The sequence below is a fragment of the Nannospalax galili genome, unplaced genomic scaffold, assembly GCF_000622305.1.
Source record: "Nannospalax galili isolate Female #2095 unplaced genomic scaffold, S.galili_v1.0 scaffold674, whole genome shotgun sequence".
NCBI classification, from domain to species: domain Eukaryota; kingdom Metazoa; phylum Chordata; class Mammalia; order Rodentia; family Spalacidae; genus Nannospalax; species Nannospalax galili.
The window spans coordinates 64,630-72,744 of NW_008335202.1; the positions used below are offsets into that span (position 1 = coordinate 64,630).

At 36.8% G+C, this 8,115-nt stretch overlaps 1 pseudogene; it reads right to left on the reverse strand.

Annotated features, from left to right (window-relative positions):
* Window positions 1-6,574: 6,574 nt before the first annotated feature.
* Window positions 6,575-7,515, reverse strand: LOC103731438 (annotated as a pseudogene).
* Window positions 7,516-8,115: the final 600 nt, after the last annotated feature.

Here is an 8,115-nt window from a genome sequence, read left to right on the forward strand (position 1 = left end):
TGCCCTGATTCCATTTTGGCCAGCTTCTTTAGACAAGCCCAGACAAGCTCAGGCATATTGTACATGTAAAAGCTTATAAGGTATGAACAAAAACTTCTGACTCTAAAAGATATTAGTCAGCACATTCCAATGCCCTGAAGGTGGCCCCTACCAATCAAGACTTTCCCTGTACACAAGATATGGGGACATCCAATTAAGACTTTCCCCATACACAGGATATGGGGACATCCAATTATTTTAAAAAATGCTTGGTGTGCGTGGGTTTCTATGGAGTGCCCCACTAAAAGCTCCTGCCTGCTGTTGTTCGGGGTCAGACTCAATATTTGGCTCATAAAGTCTGTGCCCAGCTATGGCCCCTACCAATCAAGACTTTCCCTGTACACAAGATATGGGGACATCCAATTAAGACTTTCCCCATACACAGGATATGGGGACATCCAATTATTTTAAAAAATGCTTGGTGTGCGTGGGTTTCTATGGAGTGCCCCAATAAAAGCTCCTGCCTGCTGTTGTTCGGGGTCAGACTCCATATTTGGCTCATAAAGTCTGTGCCCAGCTAGCCACCATTTGGTTATTATCTTTTTTTTTCTCTTTAAATTCTTAAATAAACTTTTGTACAATCTTTTTAGGTATCTGTGGGAATTATTCTCGATTCTCGAACCATAACAGTGTGAAAGCTCATTGACACTAATATGTTCAGATGTCTATTCTCAAATAATTTGAACTGATTGGTATGATAATAATGAAGTTATTTTACCTCCAATCTAATAATGGACTATGAGATATTTTTAGCTATTGTATACATATTTTAGGGTATCGCAATAGATAATACAGTAATCTATAATACCAGGTATTCTTCCACAAAATTCTAACACATGCAGGCACACACACACACACACACACACACACACACACACACACCTCTTAGTTAATTTTAAGATTTAAGACTCAAGTTCCAACTTTTTAAAGAAGTACAATCTACAGGAGCTGAATTAGAGGCAATATCTTAAACTAAACAAATAATATCTCTGAGAATTATGAGATTTAAGCTACAAAGAGAAATTCTTTATAAATCACATTAGAACACAGATAAATACACATCATATTTTTATTAATAGATCTAATATAAATGTGCCTCCTTAAATATTTTATGAAAAATAATACAATTTTAGATAATTTTATACATTCTTGGTAACTGGACTTTAGAATATATTAAATGTATTTGAATTTAGTAATTCAATTTTCTATTTTCTCATAATATAGTTATGATTATTGTGGGAGAAAACATAATAAGGTTTGCTTCTAAATAAATTATATGCACGTATTGTGGTGGTGCCACATTAAGAAAAGATTAACCTTTAGAATATTTTAACCAAGAGTGAACCTGATCTCTTCTGAAGTGTTCTGATTTCTCTCAGAAGAGTTTTTAAACAAATACATCTTCTATATTTATTGAACAAGACATCACGTATGATATGGGAATTCGACCTTAAAAAAACCTTTAACCAGAGTTTCACATGGGTGGAAGTTGCTTTTATTAATGGCTACTAGTCTAGAAGAGCACACAAAACCACACAAAACTACAACCTATACGCTCACGTTGTCTGAAATGTTTACTGCATATAATTCATTGCTTCCATGATTGCTGCATCCAGAGATGACTTATTACAGCATTTACATACATTTTATTCTGGGATGGGGCACAGAAGGATCATGAGGGAGAAATAGGGAACGTATTTTACAATGAAATCTCTGTGTTCAAGCTTAGCTTGTAAATGCCGATTAAATGGGGAGTCCAAGGTCCATTAAGATTGTTTACATTATTTTAAAGGTAAGTTAAATTTAAACAAGCTGACCACACAGTGGGAAATCAGATGGAATATATAGTGATAATTCACCTCAAAATATTTAGTTTGTGTGGTGGAAAGCTTCACTTGTCAACCTGACACACCTGAGTAGAGGGAGCCACAACTAAGGAATTTTCTCCATTGGATTAACCTTTGGCCATGCCTATGGGGCATTTTCTTGATTACCAAGTGATCTGGGAGGGCTAGCCAACTGTGTCAGTGACACCCCTGAGCAGGTGGTCCTTGAAAGGTGAAGCACAAGCCAGAGAAGCAAGGTCGTGACCAGCACAACTCCATGCTCTGTGCTCCAGGTTCCTGTCCTGAGTTCCTGCCTTAGCTGCCCTTGCTGATGGATGGTGCTGTGACCAAATAAGACCTTTCATCCCCAAGTCGATTTTGGTCAGAGTGTTTTGTCACAGCAATAGAGAAGCAAACTAGAACAACTTGGTGTTAATGTTATGCAAAAGTTTAATTTGTCAGCACTCAGGAGGCAATGGCAGGCAGATCTCTGTGAGTTCAAGGCCAGCCTGGTCTACACAGGCCAGCTAGGGTTACAGGAAGACCCTGTCTCAAAAAATTTTTAATTTGTACAGGAGGTATTCTAATAAAAGTAATTCCCACAATATATTAATATTTTATTGTCACTATACAAGCATAAACTACATTTGTATATCAATTATTATACTTATGACTAATTTTCTCCTGCTAAATAGATACCTTAAAATAAAGCACTATAAGGCAAACCAGAAAGATTTAAGGAGTACAAATAAGCTAATTTCCTAGTTATTTCTACTCAAATAGATTTCTACTTTGTAAAAGAGCGCTTTTCAAGTTGCTCTTATTTAAATTTCTACTTTTTTCTGTGTGTGTGTGTTTTGCATGCATGGACGTGTACCATGCACTCCCCATGGGTGCCAGAAGAGGGCATCAGATCCTCTGGAACTGGAGTTCCAGACATCTGTTAACCACAATGAAGACTGGGTTACTGAAGTCACCTACCATTACTGAGTAGGAGTTAAGCTCTATTTTATACTTCCGGAGTACTGTTCTTATGAAATTATGTGCACCAGAGTTTAGTGCATATATATTCATGATTACAATATCTTCTTGATTGATTTTTCCTTTGATTAGAATGAAGTGACTCTGTCTCTTCTGATTAGTTTTAATTTCAGGTCTATTTTGTCACATATTAGAATTGCAACACCTGCTTGCTTCTTAGAGTCATTTTCTTGGAATATTTTTTTTAACCTTTCACCTGTTACTTTCTATCCTTGAAGGTGAGTTGAGTTTCTTGAAGACAAAAAAATGATGATTTTTTTTTTTTTTTAAATCCAGTCTGCTGGCCTATGTCTTTTGACTGGGGAATTGACATTATTGATATTTATAGTTATTGTTAAAGATGTGTATCAGTTACTGTCATTTTAACTTGTTTATGTTTGTGACCTTATTTTGTGTTTCCATTATTATACCTCTGTTGTTTGTTGTTTGTTTGTTTGTTTTTCTGGAACCTTTTGTGCATAGTCATTCCTGTCTTCACTCCTTTGTATTGCTTTGTGTGTTCTCTCATAGGTCTGGTTTGGTGGGTATGAATTCTTTCAACCCATTCATGTACAGAAAATTTTCCATTCCCCTTTGACTAAGATAGATAGTTTTGCTGGATAAAGCATCCTGGGTTATCATCTATTGTTGTTTAAACTAGGTTTACTTTAGTCCAGTCTCTTCTGGCTTTCATAGTTTTAATTGAAAACTCAGCTGCAATTCTGATGGGTTTTCCTGTAAATGTAACTTGTTTTCCTCTAGCAGCTTTCAGTCCCCTCTCTTTGCCCTGTACATTTTAATATTTTTGCCATGATATACTGTGCGGAGTTTCTGTTCTGGTCATGTCTAATTGGTGTTATATGTGCTTCTTGGACGTCTATAGGTCAGGTCAGGCTTTCCTTAATTTAGGGAAGTTTTCTTCTATAATCCTATTGAAGATCTGTTCAATGCCATTGATCTGAGATTCTTCTCCCTCCTGTATGCCTATGATGTATAGATTTGTTCTTTTCACATTGTCCTGCATTTCCTGTGTATTCCATTATTCCATTCCTGTTTTTTTTTTTTTGAATTTTACATTCTTTGCTTAAGGAATCCAGATCATCAGCTTTGTCATTCAGTCTTGATATTCTGCTTTCTGTTTCATTCATTCTGCTTGTGAGGCTTTCTCCTCTTGTTTCCAATTGGCTTATTGAGATTTAAAATTCCATGTTCATTTTGGGTTGGGTTTTCTTCAATATTTTGATCTCTTTTGTGAATTCACTTTTCAAGTCTTGAATTGTTTTTGTTATTTCATTCAGTCACATATTTGTATTTTCTTGTGCCTCCACCACAATTTTTTTGTCTTTGCTCTTTGAGTTCTTTGTCTTCGTTTTCTTTAAGTTCTTTGATCATATTTATGATTGTTTTTTTAAAATTCTGACTTCTAGGTTTCCTCGATGTGGTTCTTATACCATATTTATGTAGGGCTGGTGGGTTTTGTTAGGGAAATATTCTCTTGGTTTTTCATATTACTTTTGATTTTGCACTGCCGTTTGGGCATATGGATGTTTTTTGTTGATTGTGGTCCAGTAGGAAAATTTATTCTGCCTTTGTTTATTTGAGTTTTGGTTAAATTTGTATTGTTTATGTAGTTTCATTGCTTTTTGCTCAGGTATGAAAAACTTGTTGGTGTTTGAGGTTCTTGCAGAGTAGTAGACTGGTCTGGGTAGTTTGTGGGTCAGGGTAATAGCAGCCATTCAGGGTAGTAGGAGGGCTGGTCTGTGTCAGCTCAGGGGAAGGTGGGGGTAGGGATAGTCTGTGGAGGGTCTTTAAAAAGTGGGCTAGAGGCTTTAGCTGGTCTGGGTTAGGAAGCCAGAGATGTGAGGCAGAGGAATTGGAGCAGGCCTGGGCCCATGGTTAGCAAGGAGACAGAGTGGAGGTGGAGTATATCAGAAGTAATTGAGGCTACAGGGGGATGGAACAGAGACTCAGTGGGTTGGATCTGACTTAAGAGGGTTGTAGGGGAGGCAGGTCTGTGTCAAGCAGATCAGGAGCCAGGGGAAGGTGGGGGGTGGGAACTGCATGTAGCGAGTCCTACACACTATAGGAGGTTGTTTACCTAGTTTGGGTTAGGATCTAAGACAGAGGAATTGGAGTGGGCCTGGGCCCAAGGCTAACAGGGGACTGGGTAGACTGGAAATGTTCAGGCTACAGGGGAATGGAATTCTAACATTTTATTATAGAATTTCCTTCTAATGAAACTCAATTGTGAAAATATCAGTTGTTTTAGTATTCAATAACATATGTCCATGTAAAAATGTGCATGCATTTTTATCATTTTAAATAATATTTATTAAGTGTTTGGTTGGTGGCACAGGCATTTTTAATATGATGAAAATAAAATGGCCTGAATATTAAAGAAATACTTTTGTAAACTTGAGAACTTGGGAAGACTATGCATAAGGTATTTACAAAACACATAAAAATATATTTCACAGAGCATTTCTGTTAGAAATGCAACATATTTCAAATTATAAAATTTACTCTTTGCTTATCACATTGATGACTTCAAAGGATGCATCAAAGCCAATATATCCTCTGTTCACTTATGTTTGGACCAAATAATGTTCCTTCACTAGAGAGCAAAAACAAATCTATTTCATACAGTCAGGCCTTATATGAAAGAATTAAATCAATAGGATATTTAAACCACCTTTGTTATTTCCATTCGCAAAATGCGGCAGTTTTTCACTATTAGAGACAAAAAATTTCAACAAATAAGTTGAAACCTGTAAGGAGAACTATGTAGAAGGTGAAGTTATGTAAGCTTTCATAGCCGAACCTACGACATCTGTCTGAAGTGGTGTGTTTACTTACAGGTACACAGGCACTGAATGAAAAAAGGAGTACACATTACAAAGAAAATGAGTTATCTAATGAGAAAGCACACAGACTCAACAGGTATGAAGACATCATAGATGAAAGTAATAGCATCTCAAACAGAGAAGGATCTTCACGATCCCATTGTGGAATGGGCACTGGGGCCCTCACATGACTGAAGTACAAACAAAGAATGGGAAGTGACCAAGTTTGTTTTTAACACAGTTCATGGAAATGAATGAATCCTAAACAGTGATTAATAGATTTGTCTGAAAATTGAAGTGCCTACACATGGACACTAAAAAAAAAAAATTAATGAGCTAAGAATACAATCATCAGGGGTGGGAGTGGTGGCACACACTTTTAATTCCAGCAGACAGGTGAATCTCTGTAACTGTCGGCCAGCCTGGTCTACAAGGAGGTTATAGACCAGCTAGGGCAATAGGGAGTCCCTGTCTCCTCCCCTCAAAACAGCCCAAAAAGCAAAAATAATACAACCTTCAATTCAATCATTTTCTAAACATCTTATATTCTATACAATATAAAGTTCTCCTACAAGCTCTTCTGGTCCTTATACTCTAAATATATTCTTATGTGTGATAATATTTTTTCATGTATTAGATTTATAGTTCATTGCACCTCTGAAAATGGGTATGTATTTTATTGTTTTCTTCATTGATACTTAAAAATCTTTTAGATATTTCATTACTATGAAGAGTTATAACCATTAACTACATGTTGACCCTTTATGCTCAACTAACCATTTTTGTGGAAAACAGAGATGGTTCTAGTCTAATCCTCATTTGAAAGACTTAAAACATGTATGACTTTCAAGAAAATATATTGTGTACTTTTCCCCCCTGTCCTCTGAAGGACATCTTTAACATCTTTATTCCTTAAGCTGTAAATCAAGGGATTCAACATGGGGATAATCAGGGTGTAAAACAGATGCTATTTTATCAGTGTCAAAAGAGTGGTTGGACTTGGGCTGCACATATGTGAATATCAAAGTCCCATAAAAGATGATGACCACTGTGAGGTGGGACCCACAGGTGGAAGAAGCCTTGTGCCTGCCCTCAGCAGACTTCATCCTGAGAATGGCTATGAAGATGAGCAGGTAGAACACAAGGTCAACCAGGAGAGAGGACATCAAATTAAAAGCTGACAAGATTAATATTATCACTTCAATTTCATGAATATTTGAGCAGACCAACATAGCAAGGGGAGACTGTCACAGTAGAAGTGATTGACAGCATTGTAGCCACAGAAAGACAGGTGAAAATTTTTATGGTGACTAGAAGAGCCACAATTGTGCAGTAAAGATAAGGGATTTTTACTAGGACCCAGCATACCCTTTGTGATATGATGACAGTGTAGAGCCGAGGGCTGCAGATGGCCACATAGTAGTCATAGGACATTGCAGACAGGATAAAAAGTTCACAAGCAATGAACAGAAGAAAGAAAGCTAGCTGTGTAGTGCAAAGGTTAAGGAAAGGTTATTGTATTTTGATCCACAACAAAATTTACTAACATTTTGATTCCACAGCTGTAGAATAACCAAGAACTGTAATAGCCAGGTTTCCGAGAGAAAGTACATGGGTATTGGTAGCCTGGAGTCCACTATGAGGAGGATGATCATTTCCAAGGTGCCCACCAATGAGATCAGGTATATGATGAGGAACAGTCCAAATAATGGGCCCTGCAGTTCAGGGTGGTTAGTGATGCCCATCAGGATGAATTGAGTCACCACCACAAGGCTGTGTTTTCCCATCTGGGCTTATCTGAACTCCTTTTCTAAATAGAGTCGTTAGGATAGTCAGTAGATTTCAAATAATGTCATTAGGAGATTTTATTATTTAAATTATCATAGATAAGATTCAAGCAACCTTTATCAGTTACAACATTATAAATTTAATTAACTTTAATGCATATAATACGATATGCATTCCTACATATGCCTTTAGAAATATGGATGGAGACAGATACACATCCAGGGTTCTCAAATAAGGTAGTGTTCCTCACTAGAAATCATCATTTAATACTTACATTTTGTTTTTGCAAATTTAGAGGTAAAGATACCCTGGCATCTGATGTTTGTAACCCACTTAATTGGTGAACTCTCCCTCATCGACTAAACCGCCCCTAACAATATTTACTCTAAAAGTTTCTAGATTCACAAACCTACGCAGAGAAGACAGATATACGTGGTAGATAAATAGCTAGAAATAGAGATGGATATATAATTTATTTGGAAGACAAAATAAAAATGGAATTTTAGCATTTTAGAAACTTAGGATTCCATGGGCCCGAAGAGATGGCTCAGAGATTAAGAACACTGACCGCTCTTGCAGAGGACCCGGGTTCGATTCCC